The sequence below is a fragment of the Ipomoea nil genome, unplaced genomic scaffold (assembly GCF_001879475.1).
Source record: "Ipomoea nil cultivar Tokyo-kokei standard unplaced genomic scaffold, Asagao_1.1 scaffold1721, whole genome shotgun sequence".
In the NCBI taxonomy this organism is placed as follows: domain Eukaryota; kingdom Viridiplantae; phylum Streptophyta; class Magnoliopsida; order Solanales; family Convolvulaceae; genus Ipomoea; species Ipomoea nil.
Genome location: NW_017618149.1, coordinates 815,087 through 839,857, shown reverse-complemented (window position 1 = coordinate 839,857; position 24,771 = coordinate 815,087). Strand labels below are relative to the sequence as shown.

At 31.9% G+C, this 24,771-nt stretch overlaps 1 long non-coding RNA gene and 1 other non-coding gene across 2 annotated transcripts; one reads left to right on the top strand and one right to left on the bottom strand.

Moving 5' to 3' along the window:
• Positions 1–1,283: 1,283 nt before the first annotated feature.
• On the bottom strand, positions 1,284–2,169 carry LOC109191876. Its single transcript, XR_002056005.1, has 2 exons — positions 2,109–2,169; positions 1,284–1,352 (listed from the first exon to the last, which is right to left on the bottom strand). It is a non-coding gene; the product is annotated as an uncharacterized LOC109191876 (long non-coding RNA).
• A 4,711-nt stretch (positions 2,170–6,880) lies between these two features.
• On the top strand, positions 6,881–6,962 carry TRNAS-GCU. The gene has a single exon. It is a non-coding gene; the product is annotated as a tRNA-Ser (tRNA).
• Positions 6,963–24,771: the final 17,809 nt, after the last annotated feature.

The window sequence follows — 24,771 nt, the reverse complement described above, 5'->3', positions numbered from 1 at the left end:
CTCAGCCGATACTCGCTTGCGTACAAGGCTTTTTGTCCAAGCTTTTATTGCTGGGAATATGCGGTTGACGGTCATGCCTCTGAACTCTACTCGGTCAAAGTAGAAGAGCTTCAAGAATTACAGAAGAGTATGTTAAGGAATTGAATAACTACATATTTAGAATTGTATGGATACACATTCTTATTTGCATAACTATAATTCCATACTTATAAAACTACATATCCAGAATTGCATATCTATAATTCCATAATTGCATAACTATAATTCCATAATTGGATGACTATAATTCCATAATCCATAAACTACACATCTATAATTGAATAACTATAATTCCATAATTGTAAAACTATTATTCCATAATTGGAAAACCACAATTCCACAATTACAAAACTACACATCCATAAGGGCATAACCACACATACAGAATTGCATATCTATGATTCCATAATTGCATGAATATAATTCCATAATTAGAAAATTTTATGTATAATGGGATCTTACCAGGATGAATACCATTGGACCTCCAAAGGATCTGGTAGGAGAGTCTTTGTAAATGTCATACGAATCAATTAAAGACTTGTACGTGTACTTGCACCAATTAAGTCTTGAGATTGCCCGGATGTTGAGCAATGACTTGATAACTCGATAGTTGGCATATCTTCCAGTATTTTCCCGGAGCAGAGATGAGATAGCAAACATCACAAAGTCTCTCTTGAAGGCATCTCCATGGTCACCTCTCCTGATTATTTCATCAGGCATCTTTATTGTTATGGGTGACCCTGACCTGACATTCCATCTTTTCCTCCACTCAGTCAGGACCTTATTATATGTAGCTGTAAAATTTTCCTCACTCTTTGTACCTTCCTCAATATCTCTCTTTCCCCGGGGGAGTCCCAAGATGTATTCAACATCCTCTTCATCGACATGTAGATGGTCACCATCCAATATGAAGTCTGATTTGAAAACATCAAACCTTTGCAGAAGATACTCAACAAGTTGTGAGTAATTGCTTGAGAATTGTAGGTGCAGCAGCCCTCCAAAACCCATATCAATCACAGCATCCTTTTGGTCCTGTGTTAGACGCTGGACAAGGTCATACATTTGCTTGGGACCCATTCGTGTACTGAAGTAATTCACATCAAGGTCCCGTACTTTCTCTCGCTTTTGTGGTGGTGCCCTCTTTCTTTTCACAGCTGCTGGTTGTTGCCTTGTCGAAGGCTCTGCTTGATCTTCCTGGGCAGGGGTGAGTTGAGCAGCTTGTGAGCTCAATACTGCCCTGGTTGTTCTCTTTTTTACAGACTTCACAAATTGACCAAGCGTAGCGTCATCTGCCACACCTGACTCATCCATTTCTGCAAATAAAAAACATTAAGTGAGGTTAACAGAGTACTATATCCAAAACTTCATAACTACAATTCCATAAACACACAACTATACTTCCAGAATTGTAAAACTACAATTCCATAATCTCATAAGTATACCACAAGGAAAGTTATGCTAAAAAGGATTTGAATGCAGTTTGGTGCACAGAGTAAGGTTCACAGAGTAATACATCCAAAACTGTATAACTATAATTCCATAAACGCACAATTATACTTCCAAAATTGTACAACTACAATTCAATAAGTATACCCACAAGGCAAATTATGCTAAAAAGGCATTGATGCAGTTTGGTGCACAGAGTAAGGTTCACAGAGTACTACATCCAAAACTCTATAACTACAATTCCATAAACACACAACTATATTTCCAGAACTATAAAACTACAATTCTATAAGAATACCCACAAGGCAAATTATGCTAAGAAGGCATGAATGCAGTTTGGTGCACAGAGTAAGGTTAACAGAGTACTACACCCAAAACTGTATATCTACAATTCCATAAATGCACAACTATACTTCCAAAATTGTACAACTACAGTTCCATAAACTTATAAATATACTCATAAACCCATAATCATAACCATACACGTTAATAATCAAATAACTATACATTCATACAAGATTAAACAGTATAAAACCCTAGTTTAAAATTTCATAAACATATACTCAAAATGAATGCTTGTTTTGTGTAAATGCATTATGTATCAACGTAAAATACATTTATACCTGTTATAGGATGATGATGAGCTCTGGTTTACAGAGAAAGCGCAGTTGAATATGCGATGATCGGACGTCGGCGACAATAGCGACGATGAGTGTGTGTGAAAGCTAGAAAATGCTGAAGAAATGGTAAGAAAATGGAGATGATTGAAGCGTCTACGGAGGGTATCGTGTTGGAGAAGGAAGGGAGTGCGGGAAGTGAAATGCAATGGAGAAGAAACGAAGGAGCATTGTTTTATATTTAAAAAAAAAATCTGATTGGTGGAGTGAAACGGTGCCACTAACGCCACCGTTACTCCCTAAACGACGTCGTGTGGATCCGGATGCACAAAGTATGGTGCAAACGGATGCACAGCATAACGATTGAATTTGTATAGAGAGCGCCCTCGAGCTGCGAATATTTTTGTAGGATTTTGAAGATGAAAAGATGTGTAATTTTCGGGTGGAGAGATGAGGAGATGCGGTGTAGATGTGTTGTGTATTGAATGAAGATTGAATTGAGTTGAATCGAATGTTGTGTCCGTCCCTTGTGCTGATGTTGTGTCCGTCCCTTGTAGTATAAAACTATTAATGGATATGGCAATTGGTTTTCCTTTGAGCATTTACGGGGCGTTTGGTTGGAGGGAGGGAATTACGTGGGAAAGGAATTGTAATTCCATGAGAGATGAATTACGGGAATAAAGTGGGAATTTAAATTCTAGTGTTTGGTTAAAATTACTGGGAATTTCAATTCCAATGTTTGGTATACATGAGAATGGAAAGAGAATAAGTAGTATAAAGTTCAAAATGTCCATTGTTGTTGTCAGTCATCAATTTTAGGTTTAAAAAAGGGGAGGGTAATTTTGTCTCATCATTTTCTTTTTTTTTTCTTCCTAAAATCCAGGAAATTAAAATCTCAAGGGGGGCATGGGATTTTAATTCCATGAAAATGAGGGAATTGCAATTCCTTCCAACCAAACTAAGGAATTCAATGGCCTTTGAAATTAGGTGGAAATTAAGTGGAATGAAATTTAAATTCCCTCCAACCAAACGTCATGTTATGGTAGAGTGGAATATTTTGGAATATATAGGTGACTTAGGAAATATAAAGATATTTAGGTATGTAGTGATTGATGATTTAGGGAAGAAAATGATATTTAGAAAAGTAGAGCTAATACAAGTCAAAGAGGATATTTAGGTAAGTAGGGTTTATGTAACTGGATTATTGTTCTTCCATAATTGCAAGATCGCCATATAATTGACTTCCTGTAATTCTTGGATGCTGCTACGATTATTACTCCATAACCTGGATTGGGCTGCTATACAGACTTTGGGTCACCTGCCGAGTACCTGCTCGGCCCGACTGGTAGACCACTCCGAAGTCGACGTCCAAAGGTCTTAGTACCACCCCCAACTGAGTGATACATATTTATAATTTTAAATAAGAGAATATAAATTTTTGAGTAACGAGAGAAATTCATTATCCGAGAGTGTGTATTGGGTAAACCTCATGTTGTAACCCTAGCCACCAAAGAATCACAAGGAGACAAACCAGTCTAGGTTATTCATAGTTGACCGGCTCAAACCAAGAATGTCAATAGGTCGTCCTAAGAATTAAATTTATAACATTATAGTTATCAAGTCAACAGTCTGACCAAATTGATTGAATTGTCACAAGCTAAGATTATAAATTTGACCCCTTAGCTCATATGCATTAAAAAAAAAAAGTCACTATATTAACGAAAAAGAAGTCACAACCTCACAATTGCTTCTAGCTTAGTGCCCCATAAAATGAAGTGCAGACAATTTGGTATAAAAGAAGATTACTTCATGACTTGGTAGAGCACTACAAAGAGCAACAAATATTAGTACCTATGGTATCTAAAAAATTCTTAGGCCACCCACTACCTTGAGGCTTGATGCATCTGAATTTACAAGGATATATGCTTGCAAGTACACTTGTAAAAAGAAATAAGAACATAAGTATTTAGAATATAATTTTTACTCTTTAAAATATTGACCTCTAGATCAGAAGGCCATGCATCTAGAGCCATACAGGAATCTTTCGTAGAACCATAAAAACTCTTTTGTGCCACACAGGGACGGAGCCAGAAATTCGGTTGAGGGGGGCGAAAAAGTATAGACGGATTCAGAAAATTTTTTCAGTAAAGGCGAAACATTAAAACAAAACCGATAGTTTAAAAATAAATAAATACATTACCTAAGAAATATTGTTGTAAATATTGTTGGATATGGACGAAAAATAAAACACATCAAAACTTTATAAAAATATTCATAACAAAATATGAAACATAATTAATTTGAATAGAAAACACATTATAAATTATACATCTCATTATTTACCTAAGAAATATAGTTGTAAATATTGTTGGATATGGACGAAAAATAAAACACGTCGAAACTTTATAAAAATATTCATAACAAAATATGAAACATAATTAATTTGATAAAATAATTTGAATAGAAAACACATTATAAATTATACATTTCATTATTAATATAAAAGAATGTTATATATATGTGTGTGTGTGTGTGTGTGTGTGTGTGTGTATTAAATACACAAAAAGCTATTAAAAAATAATTGTTGATATTAAGATTTGAACCCTTAACCTTCAATATTTTCAATCACATACACTACCAACTACTCTAACACACTTTTTGTTAATATTTAGTAGTTTCTTTATAGGAATAAGATTCAAATTGGCCACTAAACGTAACCTGAAAATGCAATTAGGCCACTGAACGAAAAAAAAGTGCAATTAGACCATTGAACACTCAAAAAATGTGCAATTAGGCCACTGAACTCTCCAAACGTATGCAATTTTACCGGATAGCAGGTTACCATCAATTTTAGCAGGTTACCTGCTTACGTGGCAGCTTAGTTATCATTTTTAATAATTTTTAAATAATTTTTAATAATTAATTTTAATAATAAATTTTATAAACAATTGGAAAAAATTAAATAAAAAATAAAATAAAGTCGTTTTTATTTTAATTTTTTTTTAATAAAAAGTTATTATTAAAATTTATTAAAAATTAATTAAAATTTATTAAAAATGCCAACTCAGCTGCCACGTATGCAGATAACCTGTTAAAATTGAGGGTAACCTGCTATCAGGTGAAATTGCACATTTTTGGAGTGTTCAGTGGCCTAATTGCACTTTTTTTTCGTTCAGTGGTCTAATTACATTTTCAGGTTACGTTCAGTGGCCAATTTGAACCTTATTCCTTCTTTATACTAATACTAAAACTTGTACTATATATACATATATACATACAATTATACAAAGACTATATATGGGTTGGGGGTGGGGCGAGGGGGGCAGTTGCACCCCCCCCCCCCCTCTGGCTCCGTCCCTGGTGCCACAAGTAACAATTTAATCAGTTAATCAATTTAAAATAAATTTATAAATTTTGTTCTGGTAGCTTCTACCAAGGATAAAAAAGATATATGAATTTAACTTTGTGTAAACACTATAATATAAACACTTGGATGCTTATAAGTCACTTGAGACACATCTGATGATTTACTTCACCACCAGTCTCCATAGCAAAAGTAGTGAGGTGCTCTTAAGTTTGAAATTCAAACTTATAAAATATCTCGTATTTAATATTTGTTGTTTCATTTTATCTATTATATTTCCTATTAATAATTAAACAAAATTTTCTTTCCTCACTTATTTTCATTATTATGTTTTATGATTTTTAAATTTTGTTTTAATATTTAATATTACAAAATATTAAATTGTAATAACTTTAGTTAATAATTATTAACTAAATTAGATCGACATACAATATAAGATAGAGGTAGTCTACCAAAAAAAAAAAAAAAGATTTTTTTTTGACTTGTCTTTTACTGTGTCTTGCTTAGTAGGTAGAATGACAATGAATGAAGTAATAAGCAAATAAATGTGATACACTATTTCCATGATAGTACAAAACCAAAGATGTGTAGTAAAAGAGAAAGAAAAAAATATTAATTATATTGTAGAAACAAAAAATATGTATTATATTCGTACCTCATGTCTACTAGTCTAAAGATTTAACATTGCTGCGCTCCATGTTACATAGCCAAACCTCTTAATATTTGGTTAAGGATGAATGAGTACATTCTACTCAACCACAGTCCCAAATTGTAACTCTCACATTGAACTTGAATTTACAAAGCGTTTGGTTGGGAGGGGGAGGAGGGAATTACGTGAGAAATGAATTGCAATTCCATGGGGATTAATAATATGAGAATAAAGTAGTAATTTAAATTTCAGTGTTTGGTAGGTTGGAATAGAATTACTAAGAATTTCAATTCCAATATTTGGTATACATAAGAATTGAAAGAGAATAAGTAGTATAAAGTGCAAAAGACTTTATTATTATTATTATTATTATTATTATTATTATTATTATTGTTGTTGTTGTTATTGTTATTGTTATTGTTATTGTTATTGTTATTGTTATTATTATTATTATTATTATTATTATTATTATTAATGAACGATTTGGTCCCTCAATTATTAGCGAACTGTCAATATATTCTCTCAATTGCTTATTCATCGATTTGGTCCCCGAAAACAATTATTTTTAATCAATTTAATCTCTGCAGTTGTCGATTTGACTCCCGAAAATAATTATTTTTAGTCGATTTTGAAGGAAAGTGATGAATGATTGAATAGCCCATAACAGAGAGTCAGAGATGTCCATGGGGTTAGGTTCGCGAATCAAACCTAATCGGCAATAAAATAGATATAAGTATAATTATTGTCAACATGTGCACAACACTTGTCGCTTTGGCCGAGTGGTTAAGGCGTGTGCCTGCTAAGTACATGGGGTTTCCCCGCGAGAGTTCGAATCTCTCAGGCGACGAACGATTTTTTTTTTTTTGTTCATAAATTCACTTGCTTTCGTCATCATATCTATGTACAGACTGTATTGCAATTCCCACTGCACGCACGTACAAAACGAAGCATTAGCTACCAACTAGGTATCAATGGCACAAAATTGTTGAAAAATTATGTCTCGCTTTATATATACTTACTATTTATTGGCCAAATTAATCATTTTATTTTTATTTATTTCTTTTAGCATTATATTTTAATAACTTTTAAATTAATTTTTTTGTATTTAATAGTACTTTTAATTTGGTTTCTAAATATATAAACTTTATATACTAATTCTAAACTTAATATTATGAAAAATTAAATTGTAAATAACTTCAGTCAAGTCTCGTTAACCGAACCCGACACATAAAATGAAACAGAGAAAATAGTATAAAATAACATTTTTTGGGTATACCCAAGGTTTTCACGTCGGACACAGTGACTAATCCTCTTGCTGGATTGTAGACATCTCTTTTGGGTAAGACAGCTGGCCTGGAGATTTAAGGCTGCTCCAATTCCAAAGCCAAGGATCGAACCATTGACCTTTGGTATTTAATAGTATTTTTAATGTTTTTTTTTTTTGAATGCTAATAGTATTTTTAATGTAGTTTCTAAATATATAAATTTTACATATTAATTCTAAACTTAATATTATGAAAAATTAAATTGTAAATAACTTCAGTCAAGCCTCGTTAATCGAATCCGACACATAAAATGGAACGGAGGAAATAGTATAAAATAACATTGTAAGTGGTTATTTTATAGTACAAATATATTTGTGATCTACTTCCATTTTGGATTGGGTCCAAGTGAATTTGGGTTCTTTGTAGTGAGACGAAGAAATCGATATATTGTATGCTCATAACGGATAATGAGAAATTGATTCTCAAAGTAGATCCGTTTAAGTTGGAAAATGAATGTGAAAAAGCTTAGAAGAAGTATTTGTCCCACATTGATTTAAGAAGTAAATTTGCACAACTATATATACAAACCAAGTTTGAAAGTGTATTTTACACGAACTCGAACTACTCATACCTTTTTGTTTTTGTACTCGTAATTGTTTTCTAAAACAATATTTTCGTAATATTATTTCTTACAAAAACAACATAGTACTGCTGGAAAACTGAAAACACACAAGGTGTATGAACAAATATAATGGCCCATTAATTTTGGGATGCAAACTAAAGGGGCAAATTATATTGTGGATCTGGATCCACCTTGCAAGATGGATCCAGGTTATATTCATAATTTTTAAACTCTATATTCACAATTTTAAAACTGAATATTCACAATTTTAGATCTTAATATACAAAATTACAAAATCTCAATATTCACAATTGCATAACTCTATATTCACAATTTTTAAACTCTAAATTCACAATTTTTGAACTCTATATTAATAATTTTAGAACTCTATATTCACAATTTTAGAACTGAATATTCACAATTTTATATCTCAATATACAAAATTGCAGAACTCAATATTTATGGCTGCAGTATATTTTCAAACAAATAATTACCTGGAGTATCTGGTTATCGATCTACAGGGAAGCAAGGCGTATCAAGCACTAGCTACTAATCTATTCTTGTGAAGCTAATCCTAACGGAAATGGTAATTGAGCAATTGTAAAGTATGAATAATTAAAACAAGGTCGCAGGTTGGTGAAAGCAATAGAGGAAGAATGAGATTCCTGGGATTTAAGTATTTAATCACCTAGTGCCAATCTAGAGTTCAATATTAAATCTGGGATTAAACAAGTGTGAGAATGCAAACAAGGGAAATAGTTACTCCTGTAATCTCTAACCTAACAATACAAGTGAATATTCACTCCCGTTATATAAACACTCAACGATGTAAGAACAAATATTCATAATAAATTCTCAACTAATAGTCATCTCCCAATGTGCAATAATCAAGAATTAACACCTTAACAAATATGCAATCTCCTAAGGTGCAACAGTTAAGTGCAATTGTTGGTGTTCTTAATTATACCCTAACTCCCGTTAATGATATAAAGATAGCTATGAAACAAGCAATTATGACCACTAATTACAAGCATTAACAAACTAGAACACAATTGCAACACAAGTTATAAAATCCAAATATAAATGTTATTAAAAGAATCTGAGAACTAGGCACACTTTTACCCAAGAATCTCTAAGGGAATTTAGCCAAGCATGGATAAAATATTCATAGCAATAATGTAAAAGAGTTTACAAGCAACAATCAAAATAAAAGAAAAGGTAAAGAAATTCTCCTGAATCTTCCTAGCATTTCTTCTTCTTCAAAGATGACTTGTAGCTCTAGGTATGATTATCTTCTCTCCTTTTGCTCCAAAAACACAGCTTAGGTCCCCTAGGGTTGAGTGAATATGGGACTTTTATAGCGGGAGTCAAGTAGGGATAATTTAGGAAGTTTCCGCGCCACTTTCCAAATTCTAATCAGGATTTTCGATGCGTCGAGTTTTTTCTTCTTTCTTTGCACAACTTACTGGAATTTCCCGACGCATCGAGTTTGGGATTCGATGCGTCGAGTTTGCTGCTGCCTCACAGGTTGTATCCCTTCGAGTCTTCTTTCCAATGGCACAAGAATCACTTGAATCGGGACATTCCTAGAATGAGATATGATCAAAATACTAAGGTGTCGCGAAATTTAGCGAGAATTACAACTCTTCGGTATTTTGCTTAACTTTTTCCTTGTTTTGTTCTTGTGATCAAATCCATTGAAAGTACCACTCTTTGGCTCTCTTTGAAGCATTTTAGCCACCTTCTTAGCTTCACCTTGACTTTGTTTTGGCTACAAACTTGTCTTAGAACTTCCATTACTTTTGCAATTGATCTACAATGGTTTCAGAACACTAACAAACACCGTAAAATATTCCAAACAAGCATTTAACCATATTTTTATGAGAAAACATGGAAATAGGCATTGAAAGTAATAATTAATCCCAAAAGTATATCCAAATTAACAAGAGAAACATGTACAATTAAGCTCACATCAATTCACAATTGCAGAATTTTATATTCACAATTTTTGAACTCTATATTCACAATTACAGAACTCTATATTCACAATTTCATAATTCTATATTCACAATTACAAAACTGAATATTCACTCGCTTAGTTGTTTTCAAGGTGGACCCGAATCCATGGCATAATTATCCAATTAGGGTGTGTTTGGTTGACAGGTTTAGCTCTAAGGAATGGGTATCAAAGTGATTGGTATTGTTTGGTTGATAGGATTTTAGAACACTACTATGAGTTTCAAATACTCCCTTATTTGAAAAATCCATACCCAAATAAAATAAGGGTATGATTCCCTTATTCCTCCTCATCCCCTTTCATTAGTGCTTTTAGATTTTTGTTTTTATTTTATTTTTTGTTCATATTGGTGTTTTGGATGTCTTTATATTAGAATCAATTGTCTTGCTTTTGTGTTCTTGTATTTTTAAAATCTTTATTCCCATTATTGAATCATACATAACCAAACATTATTATTAATAATCATTCTCATTCCACCTACTACCAAACATGCAAAATACTTTCACTAAAACCCATTACAATTACCATTACTAAGTATTTGATACCTATTCCGATTTGGATTCCCATGTACGAACTAAACACACCCTAAGGTGGGCACGGTTCCATATCCATAATTTCTATATTGTAAATTCATAATTTCGATACTGTAGATACATAATTTCTATACTGTAAATTCATAAAATTTATACTTTAGATTCATAATTTCTAAACCATAGATTCATAATTTAAATACAGTAGATTCATAATTTCTATACAGTAGATTCATAATATCTGTACTGTAGATTCATAATTCATGTACTGTAAATTCATAATTTCTAAACTGTATAGTTATCAATTATGAACATATAGTTCTTTGATTTGTGAAAACATAATTCAACAATTAGAATCTAAAATATAAATTTTATGAATCTACAATATAGAAATTATGAATCTACAGTATAGAAATTATGGATATAGAACCGTGCCCATCTTGCAAAGTGGGCACGTGTTCACAGCATAATTTGCCACCCTAAAGGTACGCAGGCTTCATGCAATGGGCGTTTGAAGAACGCTTAATCAATTTGGAGTATAGCGGACCTCGATTTATTTGGGTGCGAAGTGTTGGGTATTGTAAAAAATATATTTGGATCGGATGTGGAGAAAATCACATGAAAAATAAGAATTAAGAACTTCAGACATGTATTAGATACATATTTCTACAAATTTTAAATTACTCTGCTATGAATCCCAGATAAAATTTGTTAGATACAATAATGGTATGTTCAAAAACACCCAAAATAATTTTTGAAAATTATTTTTTGAGTTTTCAGTGTTTGGTAAAGGTAGAAAATGTAAGTCAAAGAAAAATGACTCTTTGGTCAAAAGGAAAATAACCTCATTTCTTGGAAAGTGACTTCATCTCTTTTTTGGAGAAGTTATTTTCTAATTTTCACATCAATACCACACCACCACCAACATCATCACCAGTATACCACCACCATCTCACTACCACCATCACCACCACCACCAATCCACGACCACACTACCACCACCACCGCCGCCCTTGACAAGATCTGTCCTGAAATCAGACGATCTCAATGTCGTAATTGCTATTTCACAAAGGACTAAGGATTTCTCATACACATTATGCCATATTTTAGATCATTGTCATAGTTTATTTAGTTCATTTCATGACCTTATATGTCGTTTTATTCCACGTTCAACGAACCAATTAGCTCATACTCTAGCTAAAAGCTCTGGCTCTCAATCTGTATGGACCACTTGGGAGGATACACCCCCGGAGTATCTCATCCCATTTTTTTAGTTAATACAAGTCTTATTTTCCGTTCAAAAAAAGAAAAAAAATCAAAGCAACATTTTGATATTTTGATTTTCTCAACACCATGAATGATTGTTCCCAAAAATTAAACTCTCCCTCACAGATTTGTCCATAAAACAACTAACTTAAAAATTGACAAAAATATTAATAATAAATTTCGTCTTTATGGGAATCCTAGGAGCCAACTATTGGATGCTTCACAAGCATGTGATCTTTAAAAACCATACCCAAGTTTTAAAATTTGTTAGCATCCCATGTACTTCTCTATATATACTAATTATTATGTGCTTATTGTGTAATTAAATTAATAGCCAACACAAAAATTAAAATAAATAATACTTAATACAATTTTTAAATATCAAAGTAAATTAATATAATTTTTAAATATCAAAGTAAAAATGGTTATTAGCGAGCGTAGGGTCACGGAGACTACGCCTAGCCTCCTCTTGGTCCCCATCTCCCAGTGATCGAAAAAGATGAGTATAATTGTAGATAATTAAAATTGAGAATAAAAATTATGTCCTAACAATTTTCATATTAAAATAAATTAAAGTATTCTTAAGGGTGATATTGATGAGTCAGTAAAACTTAACTTATTTTTAAGTAAAAGTGACATGATTATAATAGATTTACTAATATTGTTTGAAGAGTAATTAAAGAGTTATGCAATGAAGTTATAGCCTACGAATTCATAAGTACGTTTCAATTATGTATATGATTGGGACCTCAATTATCGTTATATGTAAACTATTTATATTGTAAATTTCCATTGATATTTTAAAATATTATTTTTCATATAAGGGTGTGTTTGGAAACCCGAAAAATAATTTCTGGAAATCATTTTCCGGGTTTCCAATGTTTGGATGTGCCTGGAAAATCAACTCAACGAAAATCATTTTGCCCAGCCCTAGTTAGGGCCCCTTGACCATGTCCACACGCCACGCCCGACCTTATGGCCGGTACGGTGCTCAAACCTAGTCGAGGCCGAGCACCGGGCTTGGCCTTTAGTTGTTGAGGCCGAGTGCTGAGCTCGGCCTCAGGGACTTCCAGTAAGTTTCGCCTTACTCCACTCTATCGAGTTAGTTTGCTTTAGATCCATTTTTAATATATTCATTAGAATCAAATTAAAAAGTTCACACTCGCCTTTGACTGCTGAGGCCGAGCACCGTGCTCGGTCTTTGGCTGTGCCTCAAGGGCCTCGTGGCCAGTAGGGTTCGCCTTATTCCACTCTACTAAGTTGATTTGCTTCATATTCATCTTTAATATATCATTAGAATTAAATTAAAAAGTTGACACTCACTTGAGAGGTATTAGTGAGTATGTTTTTGAATTAGGGATGCATCAATAATCAATTGCAGAAGAGACAGACCACGTTAACGTTAACATGCCAACCTAGACCGTACTACTGCTGAATCGAACTTCTAAGTTGTAAGTTGTAGCAGATAAGCATGTATAAATGGCAACATTATAATATTAACTAATAATTAAAACGGCACGTTATTAGGAGTGTGTGTTTGTATAAATATCTATCAGATCCGTATCTTTTGACAACCAATTAAATTGCGTCTGTCTCTACTTTTGACTATAGGTCATGTGTGGAAACAGAGAAGATCGGTGGTTATATATAGGTATACTTATTTAAATTATACTTTTTTTTCTATAATTTTTATCCAAGTTTTTGTATACCTGACCTAAGTGAATATTTACTTCCATGAAAGAACTAGCATTCAATATAAACTCTTAACTACTATCATTTCCTCGATGTGCAATGACTAAGAATTAATTCTTTAACATGTATGCTCTCTCTCAAGGTGCAACAACTAAGTGCAATTGTTAGTGCTCTCAACTATACCCTAACTCTCGTTAAGACATAAAGATAGCTGTGAAACAAGTAATCATGGCCATTAATTACAAGCATCAACAAAGTAAATCACAATTGCAACACAAGCATAAAACTCAAATATCAATATATTAAAGAATCTGAGAACACAACAAGCACATAGGTTCATAAACACTTTTACCCAAGAATCTCTAAGGTAGATTAGCCACACATGGCTAATATGGGATTCATATCAATAAAATAAAGAGTTTACAAGCAATCAAATAAAGAGTAAAAGAATAGACCAAGTGATTCTCCCAAATCTCCCTAGCTTTTCTTCTTTCTTCCCAAGACAACTTGTAGCTCTTAATTCTCCTCTTTCTTGTCTCCAAAACACAGCAATGCTCTAGGGTTGGGGAAGGCAGGCTTTTATAGTGGGATCTCAAATAATAGCAAATTAGAAAATTTCCGCACAAGCTTCCAAAAATTTGCTCAAGGTTCTCAACGCGTCGAGTCTCATTATTTCCGAACCGAAACTTTCTGATTTTTCTCGACGCGTCGAGTTGGGCGACGATTCTCGGGGTCAGCGGTTGAGATTTCTCGACGCGTCGAGAAGTGATCTCGACACGTCGAGTCTTCAATGACTTGGGCAGCTTGTTTTCTGGAAATTTTGGACGCTGGCTCGACGCGTCGAATCTTTTGTGTCCGCCCCTTTCGGTCCATTTCGGCTCCAAACTCGTCCTAGAACTTCCCTTGCTTTTGCAATTGATCTACAATGGTTCCAAAACACCAACAAATACCGTAAAACATTCAAAACAAGTGTAAAACCATATCTAAATGAGAAAATATAGGAATATGCAATTAAAGTATCAATTTAATGAACTTAATCCCAATAAATATGATCAAACTAACACGAGAAACATGTATAACTAAGCTCACAACAGCATAAAAAATATTTGTTAATAATAAAGATCTAACTTACTATCTTTATCATGGTCTCATAAGCACTTCTTGAGTTCAACTTGAAGTGACTAGCTAATTCACACAGATACTAATAAATAATCTGTGATGCAATGCTTAAAAGTGTTAGAATCACCTCTATGAACATACATAAATTTTAAGGGTTAATTCCAATTTTTTGTCCTAAAATTTACAAGGGCAGTTCACTTTTAGTCTTTTTTTTTTATTAGATCATTCACATTTGGTCTTAATATTATTGTGGCATGACCATTTTTGACCCTCTATCAACAAAACAGTTTTAATGTCGTCAAATACAAAGGCATTTCGGTCTTCAATTACGAATTTGTTCAAAAAAAAAAAAATAAACATAAAAATATAGCGGGGTCAACTCACTTTAATTTGTATAAAAATGATCAGAATGTCTTTGTATTAGTATTATTTAACGATATTTCAACGATTTTGTTGAGAAATGACAAAAAAGGTCATGCTACAATAATACTAGGACCAAATACGGATTTTATGATTAAAAAAAAGGACTAAAAGTTGACTGCCACATATAAATATATGATAAAAATTGAATTAACTCTAAATTTTAATGACTAATATGTAAGACATAAATATAAATTATATGCTCAGATGTAGGCTTTATTAATTTGATCAACCCTAAGCCTCCAAAATGTGAAGTTATGGCGTGGATCTCCATCAAAAGTAGTCCTTAATTCGATATCTTTGTTGACATCTTGTCTTGATTTAATAGAAGACTAATTCTTAACACAAAAAAGGGAGGGTTTGGTTTAAACATGGAATTAAAAAGGTAATTAAAATCAAATATTCGGTAGGTGAAAATAATGAGTTTAAATAGAAAAAGTCTCTTTGTTTGGTGGTAAATAGGAATTAAAATAAAATTAATTAATTAATTAATTGAAATATATATATATGTGTGTGTGTGAGAGAGAGATTAAAGTTTCATGTTTAATTCTATTGTTTAAAAGTAGAGAATAAGAAGGTTGATGTGTTTTATAATTATTAAACGATTTGAATCCATTAGTAGGATAGAAAAAGTAGGCAATAAAACATGCTAATGGATATCAAGTTCGATAACAGGGTACAAAAATCTCAAACCAAACGTTATCTAAGTCTAGCTATTAGCTAGTCTATAATATTGGCTTTTACTTCCAATTAAACTGTTCAGAATTTTTAAAATAAACTTAGGTAATTCCATTTTCGCTGGACTAATCACAAGCCCACAGGATCCCGTCCCTAGAGCCACTGCGAAAGTAAATCGCAAGTCGTGCAATCAATTCACTTGTCAGATCCTAGTCTTTAATTATGTGACCACAAGGGATCCAATCCAGACTTTCCAGTATTCTTGAGCCTTTTTTCCATACATGCTTTCAGTGGGATTCAAAATCCCCACACTACCGCCTCCCGTCATGACCTTTAAGTCAGGCGATGAACCAACTACACTAAGTCCAAGAGCAAAATTGTTCATAATTTTGTTTGGTGCAGTGGTTGATAAGTTTCATGTTGATGGATTAAATCTAAAAGTCATTGATTTGGATTACACAACTTCATGATGGTTATTTTCTAAAGTTGTATCTTAAGATGTATATGGATTGGTTACATAAGTCAATAGTCTCACCATAACTTTATCACATTTCATGGTAATAATTAATTACTTTTATGTTTATATTATATTATATTATATCGTTATCTCAATTAACAGGTATGTATGCTCATAATGCAAAACTATATATATATGGCAAATAAAGATCTTAAAGTGCACTACTAGACAAAACAGCTCTTACGAGATGTAAACTGATCTGCTAGAAAGCCGCAGATATATAACATCTGATCTGTAGTACAAGTTTGACCAAAGATTTCACAAAGATCACATCAGATTATGTTCTCCATCTCCAAGTTGATTTATGTTTCTGTTTATTAAAAGAAAACAATGTTGTGATCCCAGTATTAGTAAAATATGTGTTAGTGCTCAGATGGGGCGAATCAATCACTGAAATGGCTAGCAAGAATGGCCTGAATCAAAGTAAATACATGCAAGAAAAAGGACAAATCGCATTAACTAAGTTAATAATTGCTTATGGGGTGGGAATGAGATGGGATAGGTTTTCAGTTTTCTCTAATTTAATAAGAGCTCTCAGGTTTGAATCTTGAGAATGCAGTTATCTTAAAATTTATGAAAGTGTGTTATATCTTAAGGTCTTTAATTTACCCGACATGAGCATATTAGTTGTAATATATAGAGTTTTAGTGTACCCTGCTGGTGCGTTAAGAAATTTGTGGTCATATTGTTGGGCTACGACTCGAAGCGCCTAGATTAGCATCTTAACATCGAACCGTGGCATTGACTATTACGCAAGTATAAGAAAATAAAATTGTGTCTTTACTACTAGTTATAGCTTTTTGCGTAGTGATAAGCGTTTGATCCTATCATTGGTATCAGAGAAATCCCATTGAGAGCATGTTGTGCAGTTGAGGCTGGCAGATGTTGGGAAGGGGATTGTTGGGCTTCAACTCAAAGAGTCGAATTCAGCCTCCTGTCATCAAACAGTGGGCGTAGTGGTATGCGATTGACTATATTGGTACATGTCAAGCACCTTGTGTTCAGTTGACACTTAAATCACATGATCAAAATTCAGTGGTGGAATATTGACTCTTTAGACTCATTACAACAACTTAATTATTTATACTAGACTACTAAAGGGCATAGATGTCCTTTATAGTAAATTTAGATGAATAAAAACCACAAGTGGTTAAATCATCCACGTCCACAAAATTTTGTAGAAAGGATCTATCCTAAGTCCTAAGTATGGAAAATGTCAAGTTTAAAAATGCCACAAAAAAAGTAAAGAACATACTATTTATTTAATTTTCTTTAGTCCACCAACAGAGGCGGAGCTAAAGTGGACGCAGCTACCCCTATCCCACTCCTCATATATAGTACCCTTGTATGTGTGTGTATACATGTATATGTATAGTACATGAGATAAATAAATTATATATTTACAAATAACCAAAAGTTGAGGATGGGATGTTAAGGTATGGTTTCAATTTGAGAAAAGTCAAGGGTTCAATTTTCATTTCATCCAGAATTTTGACCTTTTTAGAAATAGTGATATTTTTATTTTTATTCTTTAAAATATAATATGTACAATCATTCTTTTATATTAATAGTGATTTAGTGAGATGTATAATTTATAATGTGTTTTAATTTCTATTGAATCATTTTATCAAACTAATTATGTTTCATATTTTGGTATAAATATTTTTTTTATAAAATTTTGATGTGTTTTGATTTTTCGCTTATATCTAACAATATTTATGGCTATGTTTTAAGTATTTCTCTTTTTTTTTTTTCTTTTTCTTTTTTTCAAACTATCTCTTTTATATTAATCTTTTGCCCTACTGATTTTTTTTTTTTTTTTTTTTTTTGGATCCGGCCCTATCCACCAATTAATGACTAGCATTAACTACAAAATTATCCCGTCACCAACTCCGATCCTCTACTTTTTTTTTTTTTTTTTTTTTTTTTTTTTTGAGGCTTTAAGCTCTACCATAGTTTTAGGTCCACCGAGCCTTTCTTTCTACCATTGCCTTAGCTTAGAGGAAGGTCTACCAAAGTTCTATATCTTTTGATAGATGCTAAGTTCTATTAATTTATCTTCCCTCAGCTATGCCAATTGTAGAGTATGATCTATTGATTTTTCAACTCTTCTGAAAATAGGAGAACATACATAAGATCTGTCGTTTTGAAGCTCTATCGTTCCATTACTCATTGGCTCGTTTGCTACATGAATCTCAACCATTTTTATGAATCTCAACCATACTGATACTATGCAGAATTTTTTTTACATATTTACAAAAATACCACTATCTTTCGTTTAAAGTTTTGTGTATTTTAACAAGTTTCCTACTAAATGATGCCTTTTTATTTTATTTTATTTTTTCTAAAATGACGTTTTTCTCATAAATAATGCAATGAAATTTCTACATATTTGATTAGTAAGAAAAATGTCATCCCATTTTTATTCAAGTATATATAAGTTTCATCCATTCATTCTTATTTTCATGAGCAACTATATACACACATTCTTGACCCAAATGAACGAACTAGATTCCTTCTTATTTTCTTATTATTATATTATGAGCAACTATACACGCACACTCTTGACCCAAGTGCTCAATTTATATATCATATTTACTACATATTATTTATGCTCAAATCAATTATTCTTTCTTTATTTATTTTCTTTAACAAATTTTTATAATTTTCAAATTTAATCCTTTCCATATAATAAAATTTTATTACATTTTTTTAAAAATAAATTTATTTACTGATACTAAATTAAGTATGGTAAGAAATGGTAAAATTGTACACTACCTCCTCATGAGTCAATACCTCTGCCATGGAAGCTCCCTAGCTGGCTACCTATAATATATTCTACTCTCTCTCTCTCTCTCTCTCATCTCATTTTCTGGCCTTTTAAAATTTACGTTATCAGTTGAAATAATATAATGCAGTAATAATAATCCTTTCTTTAAATATTAAAAAAAGAAAAGAAAAAAAAAAAAAACTTATTGCGCTGCTTATTCAGAGATCTGCAAAATAATAATATATACAAATTAAACCACTTCAGCACAACTCAGATCTCTCTCTCTCTCTCCCTCTCTCTCTCTCTAAAAGCACTATTTATTAAGGAGAAGCAAAGCCCACTTCTTTCATCTCCCATGCAATAATACTCTTCTCTCTTAGCTTCTTTCATTTTGTAGCTTCACTTCAAACATTTTTCATACCATTTTCCACTCTTTTTTTTTTCCCCTAATTTCCCCTTCAATAAGCTGTCATATATGTTGGTTATTATTTATTAACTTCAACTATATATTCCTATATATTATATACTCACTAAATAAATATATAAATTTAAGTATTTATTTGATTTTAATTCATATATATTCACCAAACATCTATCTCCATACTATGTCTAGCCGAAGGTCACGATCGAGGCAATCTGGACCATCCAACATGTCCGACGATCAAATCAATGATCTTGTTTCCAAGTTGCAACAAGTTCTTCCCGAGCTTCGTAATAGATCTTCAGATAAGGTACATTTCATCTGCTATTTAAGTTAATTGGGAGAGTTCACTGTTGTTAGCTGATTGTGTTAATAAATTTGATTAATTGATAGTATTAGCTGATTGTAGAAAAATGTTTGGTAAATTAGCTGTTAGTTGATATCTGATTACATGTAAAATGACTTTCTCACAAAATTTATCGAAAAAAACTGCTTTGAGAAATTTTAGCATTTTGAAACAATAACCGGTTACAAAATGCTCATTAATCAAACACTAATATTGATTGTTTAACTAAGTCAAACAATTAATATTGGTCAAATAAGACAAAATTGACTAATAAGCTAACTATGTTACCAAATATGGTCATTATTATTTCTAAATAATAGTTATATATGTAGTACATTTTTGTCCAAAGTATCATTTTCACATTAATTAGAAGATGATGACTCGAACAAATTCATGACTTGACTGGTTGACTTGGTGCTAAGCTACTCATTTTTCTTTTTCTTTAAAGAAAAAATATATGAAAAAACAAGCAAGCAAGTGAAATCTTGACTTAATTTTGTGGTTGATATTTGATAGGCCAAGTTGGAGTTGAAGGATGTTGATGGGCCAATAAAGTCTAGCAGTAGTAACTATTGAGATCAGTTTAGATAAAATTTTAATTACTTTAGTCAATACAGCCTCCTCAATTGTGCAATTTTTAACATAAAATTTTAGGTGTGTACTAAGAGATAGAACATGTGAGAGAGAAGTATAAAAGGAAAAAGAAATCAACAGCATAAATAACGCACACAAAGGGTGCGTGGCGTGCACACGTTTGACTAGGTACTCCTGGTGCTCCTCATGCATATCAGGGAGCTGCTTTGTTTACTGACGAACCCACTATGCCTGCAAAAACAAATGTGCTTGCAGAAGCACCTTGAATACTCTCTCTCTCTCTCTTCCCTCTCCATATTCCCTCTCTCTCATCCACATAAGCCTTGAAACCTAAGCCTTGAAACCTACAAAAACCATCTAAAATCCCCTTATTGGGGATGCTCTAACACAGAATAGGTTGTGTTAGTTAATCCCCTATTGGGATGCTCTAATATAGAATAGGTTGTGCCTATATATATATATATATATATATATATATATATATATATATATATATATATATATAATTGGTTTCTCTTTGTAATCATTTGCTAATTATATATGGGTCTTACCTAAAGCACATTTTTAGATAGCAATTGCAGATTTTTCTGTAAATCAAATATATTTATAATAGTAATAAATTGTGATGACCATATTAATCATTATGCTAATCACTCATTTCACTTGCGAAAGTTAAAATAATGTTATTAGAGTCCCTTCGCCATCTTGTTCTTGAGGCAATATTTTTGCACTTCAAACTGGTAAAAGTGTTTTTTTTTTTTTTTTTTTTTTTTTTTTTTTTTTTTTTTAACTTTGCTGTTGCCTTCAAAATTTCAATTTCTATTCTTAAAAATTTGAGTTTATTTTTATTGTACTCATCATTCTCTTGTGACGTACGAATGTATCAAAATTAATTTTAATATTTTTCAATACCAGTTTATAAGTAATAGGGAATTGAAAATAATTTATGAATGGTCCCAACTTCTCTTGTGTAACGTTCTAATTGCTATAACTGAAGTAACATGGTACATGTGAACGAACTACGTGCGTGCGCCCAAAGAAATGAAGTTGACTCCATAAATAATATAATTGGAAAAATCAACTTTTAATCACTCAATTATTACTCTTTATAAAATTTAATTCTTTTTTTTTTTTTGAATAAATTTGATTCTCCATTATTCAAGATTTCAAGGTGTTATTAATTTACTTCTTCAGTGCTCTCAAACTCTATTAATATAAATAGAGGGTTTATATATAAACCAAGAACAAATTTGAGCATTTATGTATTAACAAATATTATATTTCTGGTATTATACCAAGAAAGATTGAATTAGTAATTCTCTGAATAATGTTCAAATTAAAAGATATGGATCAAATTCATAAAATGCGTACAAGGGACCATAAGTGCATTTTATCCTAATATAATTAATCCTCATTATTTTATCGAAAAAATAGTATTTTTTTAGTCCCTCATTAATATGACCAAAACATAGAATTAGTCATTCAATTATTTGAAGTGTATATTTAGTCCATTAATTATTGTCAAAGTTGATAATTTAGTCTCTTAGAGGCTATTTTTACCACCAATATATCACTTAATAAAGTGACCAATTTGGTCTCTTATTAGGAACTAAATCCGCCCCTTTACAGGGCGTTTGGTTGGAGGGATTTTAAATTCCCTTCCCACTTAATTCCAAAGTCCATTTAATTCCGTAGTTTGGTTGAAGGGAATTGCAATTCCCCAATTTTCATGGAATTAAAATCCCATGCCCCCCCTGGGATTTTAATTCCTGGGAAAAAAAGATAGTGATGAGTCAAAATTACCCCTTCATTTTTTAACCTAAAATTAATGTCTAACAACAATAATGGATATTTTTGACTTTATACTACTTATTCCCTTTCAATTCCCATGTATACCAAACATTAGAATTGAAATTCCCAGTAATTCTATTTCTGTCAACCAAACACTGGAATTTAAACTTCCACTTTATTCCCAGTAATTCAACTCCCATGGAATTATAATTCCTTTCTCACATAATTCCTCCCCTCCAACCAAACGCCCTGTGAATGTAAATGAAGAACTAAATCTATACGTTGCTCATAATTGGAAGACATGAAGTGTCATTTTCCCTTATTTTACTTATAATAAATTGAAATAATAATAATAATAATAATAATAATAATAATGCAGGTATCAGCAGCAAGGGTGTTGCAAGAGACATGTAGTTACATAAGGAGTTTACATAGAGAGGTTGATGGGTTAAGTGACAACTTGTCTCAGCTACTGGCTACCACAGACACTTCTCAAGCAGCAGTAATTAGAAGCCTACTTATGCAATAATAATATAATTGCATTTTCAATTTCCTAGCTTGTTGTATTGTTATTATGTATTTTCCTTTTTGTATGCTAAGCTAGGGTTTTGCTTGTCATTAATTAGAAAATTTATCCTTAATGTACGTCCTTCAGCTTAATCCTATCAAGTTATTGTTTAGCAATTAAGAACTCAAGCAATTCAATGGCACATTGCACAATTGATAATGGATCGAATTTGACCATTGATCTCTAACTTTTAATAGACCAGATCTGTCCACACAGATTCATGAGAAGGGATATACTCATTTGATCATTCAATTTCTCTCTCTCTCTCTCTCTCTCTCTCTCTATATATATATATATATATATATATATATATATAGACACACTAAGTTGAAGGAATGAGTTAATAATCAATTTAAATTAGTTCTTGAGTATAGTGATTTTTCTCGATTTAGTACGTCCTAAACGTCTGTTTGTGCTTAATTGGGTCCTCAACTTCAATGATTTTTCCTAATTCAATCCTCGGCTAAGATCAAGAACAAAATCCAGAAAAACCTCTATAGTTAAGGACTAAATTGATATTAACCACTAGAGTCGATGACCAATTTGGGTAAAATAACTATAGTGAAAATTAAATTGGGTATTAATATAGATGAGAAATTACCAAACTACATTTGCATATGACTCAATTAAGAAAAATTATCGAAGTCGAAAACTCAATTAAGTACAAAAAGGACGTTTAGTTATAGTCAATAACTAAATTGGGTATTAAATAATACAATTGAGTTAAAAACAAAACAAAACAAAACTCCAATTAGGTGGTAAATCAATATAATTGTGTACTTTGATCCTAAAATTACCTATTTGTGACATAAGGATGGTTTACTCTCTTTGTGGTTAAAAGTCACAAAGGGAGATTTACCTAGTACAAACCTTTAAATAGTGGTTACAAATTTTCCTCGACATCCAAAATATATAGATAGCTAATTGCATTTTTTTTTTTGTCATTTTAGGATAACCTAATAAGAACTTATTTCAGTACCTATCAAATTCACTATTCATTTGACTTGAGAGGCTAACACTTCTAGTTTTCCTTTAATCTAACATCATGAATCCATATTTTCAATATAATTATTAGGTATATACTTAATGCTTCTTTATTATTTTTTTTCCATTCGTCATTCTTGTCAAATGTAAATTTAAAAAAAAAATAAAAATTTTATAATATTTTGCCCGTCATTCTTGTCAAATGTAAATTTTTAAAAAAATTTTATAATATTTTGCCCGAAACGTAAGTTTCAACTTTCAGCCATTGGCACATGACATGCAAATAAAAAATGTAATTATACTATATATTATACTGTATATATGGCATACATAAATAATTAATATTAATAACTCACTAACTCATCATCACTAGTTTATAATATTTATGATCGTGTTCAGACTCCTAAGAGAGCAATATGTATGGGGATTAACAAAAATGAGATAGGGTTGGAAAGACCACCACCATATATAACATATTATAATATATAAATATGAATGGGCAATCCAACTAATTGAGATTAGAGGTGTAAACGAGTCGAGCCGAGCTCGAGCCTGGGTAGGCTTGAGCTCGTGCTCGTTAATGGAGGCTCAGCTCGAGTTCGAATTCGAGCTCGATCGAGTTCGAGAACTAATGCTCGAATTCGAGCTCGGTAATTTTCGGGCTGCTCGAGCTCGGCTCGAGAAGCTCGATTGTTTGAGTTCGAACTCGAGCTCGATCTTGAGCTCGAGTTTGAGCTCGATTTTGACATTGAATTTGACATATTTAATATTTTTGGTTTAAAATTCAAACTACTTTGTTTTATCCATACATAAATAATAGAAATCTTTTAGGAATTTTGAGTTTAAAATTCTAAATTCTAATTGTTATTTTTATATATTATTATATTATATTATATATTATATTATTATTATATATATTATATATTATATATTATATGGCTCGTGAGCGGCTCGACGAGCCACGAACCTAAAATATTTAGGCTCGGCTCGAGCTCGATAATGACCGAGCTCGAGCCGAGCTTTGACCGAGCCGCTCGCGAGCTGCTCGGCTCATTT